Source organism: Physeter macrocephalus, chromosome 21 (assembly GCF_002837175.3).
Source record: "Physeter macrocephalus isolate SW-GA chromosome 21, ASM283717v5, whole genome shotgun sequence".
NCBI classification, from domain to species: Eukaryota; Metazoa; Chordata; class Mammalia; order Artiodactyla; family Physeteridae; genus Physeter; species Physeter macrocephalus.
The window spans coordinates 2115032-2129961 of record NC_041234.1 but is presented as its reverse complement, the minus strand read 5'-3'; the positions used below and the strand labels follow the sequence as shown (position 1 = coordinate 2129961).

At 50.7% G+C, this 14930-nt stretch overlaps 1 protein-coding gene across 2 annotated transcripts in view; it reads left to right on the top strand.

Annotated features, from left to right (window-relative positions):
* LOC102993404 (retinoic acid-induced protein 2) overlaps nt 1-14930 on the top strand; it is a 61557-nt gene that overhangs the window by 37010 nt on the left and 9617 nt on the right. The gene's annotated exons all lie outside the window — the stretch shown is intronic.

Genomic DNA, 14930 nt, shown 5'->3' with positions numbered 1-14930 from the left:
ATGGTGGTGGTGGGGATGTCATCCTTGGTGTCCATGACATCACCAAGTGCCTGCTGTCAACCTCTTTGGTGTTTCCAGTTGCGGGACAGTGCCAGCCCAGCCACAAACAGCCTCTGGGCCTCTGGGTGATCCACGGCCCAAGTTCATTGCAGAATCGCTGCCCGAGGCTGGGGGCTGCCTGTGACATGGGAGAACTACACAGACCCCTCCTCGGTGGGCCACGCAGGCCTCAGAGTGGTGGCCTGAGCCTCCACTGCCGTGTTCTGACGGCTGTCCTCTGTATGGCCTTTCACTTCTAAAGTCCACCCACCTCTCTAACCTTGCCTGAACTTTTAAGCCCAAGAATTGTAGGAAATCCCTCAGGATAAATCCTTAAAGAGGCATTTGACAAAGCATATATAAACTTACACTTGCTGAAAAGTGACTGTAGAAAAAAGTATGTTTAGCCCAAGCTTAAATATGACCGTGCTTTTTCTGTGGTCTCCCGCAGCATTTTGGAACCCTGACATTTTTCCTGACTGATCGTTCTCTTTGATTTTTTTTTTTTTCCTCCACTGCTTTGATTTTGTAACACAAGAATAATATTTTTTCTGGACTAAACTTCTTATAAGTGGTCTTACCCGGGGAATGTTTTTAAATTTAAAGATGATTCTATTTTTTCTTAAGTACCAAGAAGTACATACACATACAAACACATTTAATGGCTTCAGATGGGATAGTCTGACTTTTTAAAGGCATATTTGCAAGATTTGTTCTTCTTCATTCCAGCTCCTAATTCAGAGTTTCATTATTTTAATGCTGTTGCACACACAGTGTAGAAGATCCCTCATCACCTGCCCGGCAGAGGTTCCGTCCTGAGGGGCAGACCTTGGTTCTGGACAAACGGACTCACCCTCATTTTTAGTGCCTTCAAGACGAACTCAAAGGCGAATCCATCCTGTCTTCAGAAAGGGAAGAGTTTTGACTCCCTCAAGGCAAATAGCCATCTTCAGTGTGTTAGACAAGGCTTCAGAATGCCGGCCCCGTTGTCTTTACCGCCTGGCAGGACTGGGTCCCATCAGTAACCGCTGGGGGGCACATTTTGTAGCTCACCCGTCCTGGGGTTGGGAGGGGCTGAGAGGGGCCGCTCTGCTCACAGTCTTAACATCGGGCCCTGCCTTCCTGTGATTTTTTTTTTTTTTTAATAGCCTAGGTGACTGGCTGCTGGGTTTCTGTAATCTCTCTCCTATCTAGGAGAACCTCTCTTGTGCTTACTCCACTGAACCCTGGGGGTCTAGGCTGAGTTCTTAGCTGAAAGTCTGTGCAAATCTCAATCCCCCGTGAAAGAAAAAAAATAAATATTGGCCTTGCCTGGGGGTGCCCTTTTCCCACCTTCCCACGGAAGTGGAACTTCAAGAGCATGGGCGCCCTGGACTATCCACTCTTCCTCTTCTGTTGCCCACGGATCTCTCTTTAATCAGAACTGCAGGCACTTGGGAGAAAATCCAGCCAGGGCCTTCATTTCCTTGGGGTGATGCCAAGAAGTAGATTTTCTGGGTCAGCGGGTATGAATGCTTTTAAATTGCCCTCCAGAAAGGTTTTAACCAAGTTTACTTCCATATCAGCAGACATTTGCTACGGTGCAGTATTCACTCCTTCATTCATTCATTCATCCATCCATGTGTCTGTTCACTCAGGGATTCCGCACCAAGACGGTGTCCCAGGCACCGTGGACTCATACACAAATACTGACCGGCTCCTGCCCTGGATGGGCTGGTGGGTTTTCTCTGTCTCTGTGATGAGACTTGAGACTGCGTGTCTGGACCGCCTGAGGACTGACCAGGAAAAGCGCTCATTCATGTTGGGAGGTGGGTGGGCAGACCTGAAGGTGGCGTCCTCGCCCCTGGCTGCACATTCTAATCACCTAAGGAACTCTAACAGATCCTGACCCCCGGGCCGACCGTGGAAGATTCTGATTTCATGGGTCTGGGATGTGGCCTGGGTACCCGGATCTTCCAGAGCTCCCCAGCCGAGTTCCCTCCATACTCTCCATCCCGGGGCGTCTGGCCTAATGGAAGCCCTCCATCAGGCCCTACTGCCTCTGCTCTTGACCTTGCACTTGTCACTTCAGACTTACGGCAGTTACTGTTCCTTTGCACACCTTGTGCCCACCGTGGCCAGCACCATGCCAGGCTTAAAACTGCTGAGAAGAAAAATCACCTTCTTTTCATCTCATTTATTGCTTACTTAGAGTTTAAAATGAAATTCTCACCTCATTTATGTAGTGTTCCACAGTGAGGGTCCTTTGGGGCCCCCTGTCTTTATTATAATAATAGCTCGCCCCTGTCGAGCGCTTACTGTGTGCCAGGAACTGTTCTAAGTGTTTTGCGTGGTAACCTGCTCACTCCCTTTCACAACCCTGCAACACAGATACTGCTCTGACCCCCATTGTACAGGTGAGGACACTGAGGCATGGAGAGGTTCGGGAATTTGCTCCTGTACCCACAGCCGGTCCGTGGCTGAGCTGGGCATCTCCAACCTATTTCATTGAGTGAGGCTCTTCTCTACCAGTCGGAAGGGATTGTCTGGGGTCAGTTATGCTTCAGCATTGTATTTTCTTTCTCAAATTGGAGCTTCGGGGTGTGAGTGAGGGTACACCTGTGAGGTCTACCAGCGTCTCGATTCTTCCACAGTGGCAAAGAGTGGCTTAGCACAGAGAGCTTAGCAAGGGAATCATTCAACAGCTTCTCAGCCAAAAGTTTGAGTCACTTTAGTTGCATCCACCCTGGAGACACAGCTTAAGTAACTAAAAGCAGACGGTTCCTACCTGCGCCAAAAGATGTCAGGCCCTTCTGCCATTAGCGCCCTCACATCTGTGTACTTTCAGGATTGTCCTCACAAGAAAAATGAGAGGCAGAGAAAAGCCTGGGCATGATTCCGAAACAGCCTGAATTTGTCTCTTTGAAAATTCGTAGAGCTTCTCATCTGCTTATTCTCCCGAGAGAAGTCAGAGGCTCTCGGAAGTCAGTAATTGTGATCTCTTGAGTCATAATTTCTGCAGTTGTATCGGAGCTCAGTGTGGGGACACAGGATGGAAACAGCACGTGGGTCTGTTGCCACAGATGAGTCGCAGAGCGGGGGGGGGCTGAAATCTCCTCCTAGAAGGAGGGGATTAGCCGGTCAACGAGGAAAACAGATTTGAGAAATCCATTTACCCTGAAGGGTTAACATGCAGGTCAGCCTGACTCCAGTGTCTTTAGTCACGGCACTCCATCCCGGTTTTATCTTGTACCCGGCTCAGAGTTTCAAAAGAAAAGGGTAGGTGAGCCTTTAAACTCTGACCTTAATATTTCCATACATATTTTAGGAGTAAGAATTTTTCTGTGTTGAACTGAAGCGATGGCATTAAAATACATGTAAAAGTAGTAATCTACTACTTGTATATTTCTCACTTATTGGTAGATTATGAAGAAAAATTCTTTGCCCTGCTTATGTGGTCATAGCACCCACCTCAAATTTCAAAGAACATCACCAGCGTATCCTTGATTTTTCTCTTGAGAATATCACCCATGATAAGAAAACACCTTGGAAATATTCACATGGATTTTGACATGGCCCTAAGGCCATTAAAAAATGTCAGAATCCTAATAATCTTTTTTGCAATAAAGAACTTCTGGTTGGAAGAACACCATTTCAATATGCTACTCGTCACCTCATTACCTGAAAGCCACTTGGAGGCATTTGAGGGGCCCAGAGGAGCAGTGCGTTGCCAGGAACATCTTGCCAGGAACCATCGCCTTGAGCAGAGGGGACTTTGAATTCGAGCCATAATCTTGTCCCAGGATGTGTGGCCTGGGGCAAGTCACCTTTTCTCTACCTTTGTTTCCTCATCTGCAAAATGGGTTATACTTGGTGGTCTTTGTGAAATGAAAAGGAGGTTGGCCAGGCATGATCCAGTCCCTTGCCTTTCTTTTCTATCACTCAGGAACTTGCTCACTCCCCTCCTCTGTCTCCCTATCTCTCTGTCTCTCTGTCTCTGTCTCTCTCTCTGTCTCTCTCTCTGTCTCTCTCTCTCTCTCTCTCTCTCACACACACACACACACACACACACTCACACACACACACACACACACACACACACACACACACACACACTTCTTGCAGCACTGGAAAGTTGCTATGCCTGGAAGATCAGGCTTTACTCCCTGAAGTACTCTCTCCCCCACCCCATTCCCCTGTGTCACTAACCCTGATTGACTTTCTTCTTAGCACTTAGCCCCATCAGAAAGTATAACTAGACACTCTGATGCTGGTGCGGGGGTAAACAAAGGAACTGAGAGAATACAAAGTCCAGAAACAGACCCACATGCTGTTGAGTGGGCCATGCCTTCATGAGTGTTTATTTTGTTACTTTAAATATTATAATATTAAAAATAAACCAAAAAAAGGGAAGCCATGCAGGGAACAGTGTTAAGAACCAAAGATGATGACGACACGCATTCTGTGCACCTGCAGCCCAGAGATTTAACAACGAATGCTAATTCGTCTGCAGGAGATCTCCGCTCCAGTCGAGAGTTTGGCATAGATGGCCAGGAAAGACCTTTGGGGCCCAGACACAATTCTCCATTGAGCAGTTACTGGGCACCAGGCAATATCTACTTCAGCAGCAGTAGGCGTTACTTCCCCCATTTCACAGGCAGGGAAACTGCAGCTCAGAGAGGCTGAGTCACTTTCCCAGGGCCACAGAGTTCTGAAGGGGCAGAGCCAGGGGTCGGCGGCAGGCCTGATTCGCAAGCTCAGGCCTGTGCCAGTATGTCAGAAAGCCGCCCTGGGCTATTTGAGGGCTGAACACCACGGTGAATGGGCGAGACTGCTGTGGTCTCTTACTAGGGAAATAGAAGATGCCTCTCCCCCGTGCCAAATAGATCTTTGCCCTTAATGAGCTTCCAACTTGACCGCTCCTGCCCAGGCTTTTCTGGATGCCCCACCCCAGGGACCCTTGGAGGGGATCTCTCGGTAGCAGCACTTTGAAGCTTCTCCCACAGGGCCCCTCAGTCGGGCAGCAGTTGTTGTGCAAAAACCAACACGTTTTGGCTCTTGCTTGCCTTAATACTCCCTCCCTTTCCCAAACACAAAAATATTGGCATTTCCTGGAAAGTGGTTTTGGCTCAAAGCCTGATAGCTATCCCACACTCTTGGGCCAGCTTCCTTTGGGGCCTCTGTTCTTTTATTTCATTGAGCATTTGTTTGGAGGCCGACGCTGCCTCCTTCGATTGTACCTGGGATGAAGGGCCCCTGGCAGGTGCCCTGGGGGTAACCTACTCCCCCTTACTAGCAGAATCCTCTGCTCCATCTTACCCCCCTTCGCTATGCTCAGAATTGGTCAAAACTCACCGTGTATGCACACAGAACCATTGTGGGTGTTTTTTTCTTTTCTGCAGTTTGATAGTATTTTCAATGTCTAGTTTCTTAAATCAAGGGACAATTAACATAAAATCAAATGATTCTTAAGTGGTCAGATACATCAGTGTTGACTACTGTGTGCATCTGTGTAACCACCGCCTGAAGAAGGCTATAAAAATTTCCGTCACCCCAGGAAAGTCCTTCCCCCTCCCCACTCCCCAGAGCAACCACTTTCTGATTCCTATCATTATACATTTTTTGGCTTGCTTTTGAATTGTGTCAATGAAATATTATAGCATGTACACTTTTGTATCTGGCTTCTTTTGCTCAACACAGTGTTTTCAAAACATCGATGTCATTGCTTGTGGCAGGAGTCCTCTGCTTTTTATTGCCAAGTAGAGGTCCACCGTGTGGGTGTTGCCCGTTGTGTTTATCCATTCACCTGTTGACAGACATTTGGGTTGTTTCCAGTTTGTGGCTCTTATGACCAGACTGCTGTGAACATCTGTATACAAGTCTTTTGTGAATATATGTTTTCATTTCTCTTGGGAGGATACCTCAGAGTGGACTTGCTCAGCCTGAGGATGGGCAGTTGTTTAACCTCATTAGAAACTTCCAGACAGTTCTCCAGAGTGGCTGTGCCGTTTTCCCAACAGTGTAGGAGCGTTCCAGTTGCTCCATATCCTCACCAACTTTTGGTGTTACGGTCTTTCTTACTTTAGTCATTCTAATGGATGTGATAGGATCCTTTAGGTTTTTCTTTTAAAGGACATTTTAAAGAATTTTCAAGCATGTCAGTCAGTGCCAGCTCAGACACTGAAAAGGTCCTGTGGAGGGGAAGCAAAGCGTTACATTTTTATGGTGAGGAGCTTTCTGCTTATCTTCCCTGTCCCTGAAGCGGAGTCTCTCCAGCCCTGAGGGCTGTCTACAGACTGCCGCAGGGCAAGCTCCAAGCCAGAGCCCCAGCGGGGAAGGCAGGACAAAGCAAGAGGCAGGCCAGGAGTCCGAGTGGAGGAGTGAGGGAGGGGCTCCCGCGAGGGGAGCCCAGAGTGCCACCGTGACAACCGCAGGGGGACAGATCGTGCCCCACGCGCGCACTCACACACAGACGCTGCGAGTCGAAGCTTTAAGTAGCCAGCAGGCACAGGCCGGTTCACAATCCTGCCGTCTTTTCAGCTTCTGTGATCACACGTGGTATGAAAGCTCCACTCAACGGGGATATGACATTTCCAATTTCTTACCTTGTAGTTGGCCTAGGCAACTGGAAATCCTCCAAAACCAGTTGCCAGGCATGGGACCACTTAGGTGGCGAACACCAGAACCATCCCTGGGGGTGCTGGTTACAGCCTTCCTGACTCCTCCAGCCCTACCCATACAAGGGTGGGGAGCGCCTCTCAAATACTTTAGTTAATCTGTGTATCTCGACTGTCACTAACTTTACCCATTTCTAACAGTCATCACGCTAATTAGCAAGCCACCCATTTTACCACCAAAAGAACATTTCTAACATCCCCTGTGCTCTGCTAGCCAAGCTTCGAGTATTGCTAGAGATGAAGGGATAGCTAGAACTCCTCCGGTAGCAGCCCCGGGGTTGGGCCTCCCTGGTCTGAACTTGAGCTGACACCTCCCCACAGCCCGGGGGAGCGTGTTGATGACAACGCTGGCTGACTGACCGCGTCAGGGCTTCACTTAAGTTAAGTCACGGGCAGGAAATGTCCCACTGTCGGTTAGGGTGCCCGTACTGTGTAGAAGGTATTCTGATCAGTTTGCTCCGGTGTGGCAAGGCCGCAGAGGCTTTAGACGGATGGGTACTTTGGAGAGAAACCCAGAAAGAGGGCGGTAATGTCAAACGTCGCACAAGAGCTTGCTAGTAGTGAAACATCAGTGTTTGGTGGAGGGGAGGAGACTTTTGAAAGGGCAGTCTCTGCCTGGCCAATCAATGACGTAGGGCACCAAGGGAAAGCTGGCCGAGCCCCTTGAGGCATGGATGGTGGACCCCCCGAAAGGAAGATCCACAGGGACCTTTCCTATAAAGAATCCCGTGTGGCTGGGGAAAGGGCAGAAGTCCCAGGCCTCCCTGCTCTCCAAACCGGCAAAGCATCAAAGGGTACAAAGAGAGAAGGGGGTGTTACGGTCCTAGCAGCTTCCTCTGGCCAGATGCCAGGCCCGCCGGCTTCCTGGGTCTGTTTGTCTGCGTTGAGCCAGGGCCCCGCTGCTTCTCCCTCCCACACCCCTACCCACTCGCCCGGGTGGGCCCCTGGGGGTCTCCGGGGCGGAAGGCTGCTAAAGGGCTGGCCTCCTCTGCTCTCTGATGGCCGCTCCACTCCCCCTGGCCTCTCCCGACCCCGCCAGCTCTGTGAATGCCAAGGAAATGGACTCTTTCGGTGGAGACTTATGCAGGAACCAAGCAAAGAATGGTCCCGAACCCATGTTCATAAATCGATTCAAGTCAGGAAGAACAGCCAAGGGAGTCAGTGCTGTTAGTGCAGAAAAGTTTGCACGTGGAGGCTCAGAACTGGGCTCTGAGCACTTGGGCGGCTCCTGCCGTTCTGGTTTTCGGCCAGTGGGGCTCAAGTTGCTCGGAGGCTGCAAGTCTGCCTGCCCCCAGCACCCGCTGTGCACAGAGCCGTCCCGGGAAGCACGGTGTCGGGTCAGGTGATGCTAGCTGCTGTTCTGAACAAGTCGAATGTGTATTGCGGCTCAAGTACAACCGGCGTCTGTTCCTTCCTCACATAAAGCCCAAAGTGGCTGTTCCCGGTGGCCGGTCACCCTCCACCAAGCCATGAGTCAGGTGTGCAGATTCCATCTTGTGGCTCCACCGTCTCCATCAGGTGGCTTCCAGGAGGTCCCTGTGCATCAAGCCGAGGGGAGGAGAAAGAGGTTGGAGCATCGTGTGTGGAAGGTTTGTAGGAGCCAGTCCTGCAAGTGCTGTACATCACTTCCGCCCACATTCTGTTTGCTAGAACTCAGGTGCGTGGCCACACCGAACTGCTAGGGAGGCTGGGAAACGTAGTCCAGGCAGATGAAGAGATGGGTACGGCGAACAGCTGGCCAGTTGGCCACAGATGACCTACTTTTCTGGGAAGGGTGGGAATGAACCCTTACCTGGGTGGGATTCGTTGAGGTTCAGGAAGAGAGAGTTGCCCTTCAGGGGCCAGGGGTGGCTGGTGCAGGGGCAGTGGTGGAGCAGGGAGCTCAGGTTGAGGCCTGCTGCAGGGGCAGAAGGCGGCCAGGGAGTTCTAGGCTCTGGTCAGAGGCAAGGAGACGCTCCCCCTTCGCCACCCTCAGCAGCCCCCCACGTGGGGCCCTCTGCTCCCCTCCCCCGTCCCCCAGACCTGCCTTCCCTGCACTGTGTCCTTCACATGCTTGGAAAGCTCTGTCCCTTCCTGCCATCAGAACAACCATTCCCTGGGGATTCACAGCTCAGTTTGTGGGGGAAAAAGAAAAGCGAACAAACCAATTCAAACCAAGGTGGTACCGGTCTGCCGGGGCTGCTGAGAAAGTGGATGAGAAAATGAATGTGAAATGCCTAGCAGGGCGCCTGGCACATAATAAGCAAATGCTTAGTAAATAGCTTATTATTCTCATCTTGTGAGTGTGAGCGTGTGAGTGTGTGGGGGGGGGGCGGGGAGGGGAGAGCTAGCCAAGTCCCGCAAATTAATCTACTCACTCTTTTCCTCCCTCTCTAATGGTCTCATGACTGAATCATGACCTTCTGTTCAGCAGGGCCTGTGGAAACATCAGAATTGCGTTGGTTGAGTCAGCAGTCCTTTGGCGCGTGGGTTCATTGCCGAAGGGCAACTTTTAACCCCCCTTGGAGGAGCCAGACGCGCCTCTCATGTTCACAGTACCCTGTCTCTCCCTCAGGCCCTCCCCAGCCCCGGGCCCCAGGCCCCACACCTTTCCTCTTGCGCCTTTCCTCCTGCTTCTGGACCGCCGGCCCCGCTCATTCCACCGTCTCCTCTGCTGAAATCCTGCCCCCGTGGTAGGACCCAGTTCACACCGTCACTTCTGGGAGTAAAGGTTGAATGCCTGGAACTCAGGGGTGGAGCAGGTGAGGACAAAGGAGAATTATCATGGATCCTGGCTGGGGGACCCCTTTGAGTGTTGGACGGACGACAGGCGGACTCATTCCTGCTTGCCCACCGTGGGGTGTATGCATGTGTGTGTGTGACCACACGTTCCAGAGCTCTTCCCCGAAAGAAAATAGGAAATAACACCTATAATCTTCGTTGTCAGCTAGCCAGCTGTTACAGTGCAGCCTTTCCTCCCCATACAGCACCCTTGCATTGTTTATGCTACATTAGCCGCAACCACGATACTTGCTTTAAGATAAATGTAGTGCATTGCTAGAATTTCCAAAGACTCACCAGCCCAAAGAGTCTGCAGAGTGCCTTGTTCTGTTCTTGAGAGAGCTTGTCTCCAGGCAGAGGGGTGCTTCTGACAAAGCGGAATTCCAGAAAGAAGGCTCCCTGTTGAAAAGACGAGTACTCTCCACCCTCTTCCTGCATTGTCTGTGTACTTCTCAGGTCGAGGTTACTATTATTATTATTTTTAGGCGGTATGCAGCTGATGAAGTGAAGTGGCATTTGTTTGTTTATTGTTTTTCGGGCCCTGAGTTGGAACGCAAGATCACTAGAAGAGAAACTCCCTCTATGACTCATCCCAGGAACATCTTGCATTCCGGCCAGCACAAATATGATTAAAAGAACTTTCTTGAGGGCCCAAATTATATTCTAGCAAAGGAGCACATTAGCCAAGCTGAGCATCTCTGGAACATTTTGCTTTTGGAAAGGGAGCTGTCTCTGGCCTCGTCATGTGCCTGGCTCTTTATGAGATCTCAAGGCACACTTCTAGCGGATTCCTCTGTGGCCTGGAGATTGTTACCATAACAGAGTGTCTTCTTCACAGGGGTCATACAAAGTGCCACCAGTCGGGGAAACACCTGGTCATGGTGGCCTGAATTGGTGACATTTGGGTCGTCTCATGATAAGCACTAGAACTTTCCAGGGCCTGGCTGGTGTAGCGGACATGGTTGACATCCTGTCCCCATGCCCTCTCAGAGTGACCCCTGTACTCCAAAGGCCGCTCACTGAAAATACCTGTGGTTTTCCCTCAGGCTTTTTTTTCTTAGTCTCAGGAGTGCACTAGGTAGGCCCGCGTGCTGGGCTGGCTGGAAGTGCCAAGGAATTAACACATCGTCCAGGAGCAGGCCCTTGACGTCTGATGGATGGGGGTTGGTGAATATATGCCCCAACTCCCAGGCAGGTGTTCTCCACTGTCTCCCAGCGGTACCTGTGCAGCTGAGCCCCAGTTGCCCGCGGTGGTAACTTACTTGATAAGTTGGCTTCCTTCCTTTCCAAGTCTCACTGCTTCACTTCTCTGCTGGTGGCTTCTAGATCTTCTGCCAAAGAAACTTCTTGCAGTCAAGCCAGTCTGTGGAGGAGCCCGAACTAAGATAAGGAGCCAATTGGGAGCATCAAAACCCAACAGCTTTCCCCCTCCCCCTCCTTACAGTGTCTGCCACAGGTGGTGGTCGTTAGGCTTCCACCGTGGCTGTGACATCGCAGTAGCATGTGTGCATGGGGGTGCGGTCCTTTGAGACCCCTAACCTCTGCGGAGAAACCTGCTGTGACAGAGACCAGAGCTGGAGGAGGTAGCCAGTTCAGTAACAGGGCCCTGTGAAGACAGCTCCAGATATTGCTAAAACCTCTGGCCCCGGGAGCCACATACTCATGTGGTTCCTGGTATGTGAACAGCAAGTGTTTGTTGACTGAGTCTAGGAAGGAATGAAGAATTGACTCGCATTCACTTCCTCTGTAAGCTCTGAAGGCTTAAAGGTTGAGGCCACGTCCCATACCCTTTTTGCACGTCAAGTGCCTTGTAATGGAGCCAGCAAACTTGGTCGTAGCTTTAGGCTCTCATCTCCATGGAGGGATTTCAAGATAAGTAAGATTTCTCCCTTTGGTTGGTATCTGAAATCGCTCAATTAGGATTTCATTTCTGTGTCCGTAACATTATCACTGACTGAATTAAGTTTATTATACCAATAAAGGAAACATAATTCTTGAACCTATTAGTCACAGACCTCATTGAGCATGAGTTTACCAGCTCCGTTCTGGAAAACCCTGTTTTGATAGAGGAAACCCAATTCTCACTGCCCACGGAGGGCGTGAGAGGTAGGCAAAGACGAAGATCAGGCACCGAAAGAAGACTAATCTATGTTGTTTTCTACGGCTGACAACTCAAGTCATAAGTGAATGTGCTTGGTGGTTTTAAAAGCGTGGGAGAAGCTTTCCCCGAATTTAGATCACCTTTGTCATGTACCTCTAGTGCTGGTGAACAATTTCCTATTTTCCCTCATTTTACTGGGAAGCTCCACCCCCACCTCTCCCTCCACCATGCTGCACAGCAACCAAGCGGTTGTAGCTCAACAGCGATCCCTTTTGGGTAGCTGAATAAAGCTCCTTCAGCGTTTTTCTCACAGCTTTCCTCAGTTTCTCGGTTTTCTCTCTTCCAGCTGAGCAACCTTCTTTCCTTCAGCTCTTGCCCCGTTATCTCAGAAAATTCCTCTGCTTTCTCTCTCCCTCTTCTCCTTACCTAATTCCTCTCCTCTTCCACCCCTCCCTTGTTTTTGAGAAAACGCCCCTAATCTTGCAGCTAGGCAGGAGAGGAGAGCTACTTAGGCCCTTCTGTCATGGAGAAAGAAAACTGTAGGATCTGAAGTGAAATTATGCATCACGGCCAACCAGCGATAACTCTGGAACTTTACAAATGCTCCTGAGTCCATATTCCAGATACAAAAGGCTCTTCTTTCTCCCCCAGCCTCTCAGCCTGAATGAGAAGTAGATTTTTGTATTTATTGAATTGTTTTCCCATTGTCTTTCATTTCCTGTAGGGCAACAGTGTAGTTTTCTATTTTCACTGCAAATGTTCAGTATTTCAGCTATGCTGGGGGTTAAGTGAGTTTTTGTGGAAACCTCGCCGTCAGATGTAATATTAATTCTATGGTAAATGCCTTCCCAGTTCCTAGCAGCTGATTTTAATACGAACCTCTGAACAAACAGGGTTTTAACTCAGAAACTGAACGTCCAAACCCATTGGGAGCATTTGTAATGCTACTTAAGACGCTGAGAGGAAGTATAGGCAGTGGATCTGATAATGATGACAGTGATGCTAGTGACAAGGTGACAGTAATGATGGTGATATGATGGCTATGACAGTGAGGATGATGATGATGAAGCTGAAGACAATGACAGTGGTGATGGCGATGGTGACAGTAGTGGTGATGGTGATGTTAGCCATGTTATTTTTAACATTATCACCAACTTTGTTTTTTTTTTGGCTGCGTGGGGTCTTCGTTGCCGCTCGCGGGCTTTTCTCTGGTTGCGGCGAGCGGGGGCTACTCTTCGTTGCGGTGCGCGGGCTTCTCATTGCGGTGGCTTCTCCTGTTGCTGAGCACGGGCTCTAGGCGTGCGGGCTTCGGTAGTTGTGGCACGAGGGCTCAGTAGTTGTGGCTCGCGGGCTCTAGAGCGCAGGCTCACTAGTTGGGGCGCACGGGCTCAGTTGCTCCGCGGCATGTGAGATCTTCCCGGGCCGGGGCTCGAAACCGTGTCCCCTGCATTGGCAGGCGGATTCTTAACCACTGCGCCACCAGGGAAGCCCTAGCCATGTTTTATTGGGAACTTTCTAAGTGCCAGGCCCTGTGCCAGGTACTTTACACTGATTATTTCCTTTCATCCTTTACAACCACTCCAGCTCTTCCCCCCACCCCAGGTCTTTTTTAACCTCCGTTTTGCACAGAGGGAAACGGAGGCTCAGAACTAACTTGCCCAAGGTCACACAGCTAGCAAAGTTTAGGCAGAGCTGAAATTTGAACCTAGGCCTGTCTGAGTTCGAAGCTTGTACTTCTGACCACTCTCGGGAGTGGGGGGCAGGGGCAGTGCCCAGGTGAGGCTGGCACAGTTTTCATGCCTAGAGTTGGTGAGGGGCTCATGTGCATTAGGATAAAGGGAAAATCTGAACTCCAGTCCTTTGCACCTCGCAAATCTGCACCCCTTCCTTCCAGTGACCCCTCGGAGGGTCTATTTCTGGCACACTAGTCTCTGGAAAATGTCCTGCTAATGACACGGGATTATAAACAGTCCTTTTCCCAGAACAAAAATTTAACCTTTGTATCTCAATCTAATTAGAAGTATTTTCTCTTCCAGGAGCAGGTTTTTTCCCTCTTTGTTCCTTATTTAAGAGGTTTCTTTATTGCCAGAAAAATCTCCAAACACCATAGCTTTTTAGGATGATAGACCCTGGCCAGAGACCTTGAACATGACCACGCACGAGATGGCCACTCCGGCACCAGCACCTGAGGGTGTTCGGGTGCTGTGTGTCCAGCTTAAGGCTCTGGGACCTTGGCCGAGTGCAGGGGTGGACACTCCTGGGCTCTCACAGCCCACATCCAGGTGAGTGTCCCCTGCCACCACCAGCAGTTCTTTATGATTTTCTCTGGTGATTCTGATCTGTGTCTCTCCCCTTCCCCTGGGCTCACCAAGACTCGAGGAGGGCGCTTCTTTCCTCTTAGTTTCAGGGGCAACCCTCTCTGGACAATAAGCATTTATTTCTCCTCTACCTTAGAGGGGTCCTCTCACTGACATCTCTTCCCATTGCTATCTAGGGACTGGCATTCTTTTAGAGACTTACTCCTTTACCTCTGCAAGAACTGTGCACCTTGAGGGAGCGCTGTTAGAAGCAGATCGCCCCGGGAGAGTATCAGTTGGTTAATCCTTGGGGAATTGAGCTGAGAGAGAAGACAGCGAGCCTGTGGAGAGAACAGCATCAGGGTGGAGGACTAGGAGATGCGCGCCTGGCACGCAGTAAAGGTACTCAGATAGCTTCCGAAAGAATACATACATGAGTGGACGTGAACCTAGTTCTCTCTTCCGGCCCCGCACCCAGGCCTGCAGCCCAAGGGCCGCCATAGGTCCTCTGTGGGCAGGCTGGAGGTACTGGGGAGTCTAAAATGAGATCAGAAATGCAAAGACATCTGACAGTCTCCTCCTGGGCCAGAAGGGAACCAGGGCAGCCGCGTGGCACCCTCCACAGCCAGCCCCCCAGATCCCTCCTGCGCTCTGGTGGAATCCTACCACGTCGTAGGGACGTTTGGCACATCGTGGGTTCCCGACAGCACTGTGATGTCTTCACCCCACAGACACTGCCCTGCTCGGGAAGTCGAGTCCCAAGAGAGATAAACCACGCTCTGACTGAAGCCGAAGGGTCTTCTTACCTTCTCCCCTCCTTTTGGCCTTCTCTTCTCCCCTGGCCTGGTTTAAAGATGAACCAGAACTCCCAAAAGAGCCTGCCTCCTTTCTCTAACCTTTCCCTCTTCACCATTCCTGGTCCCTCCCTCCAAGCTGCTCCCCTCACCCATGCTGCGGGCTTTGGAGTTGGGAGGATAGGGACTGGAGTCTTCTGGGGCGGGGGGGGGGGGGGGGGGGGCATGGGGGGGGCCCCGAAAGACCCGCCCCCCTTCTGCCCCTCCCCCCCCCCCCTGTGGC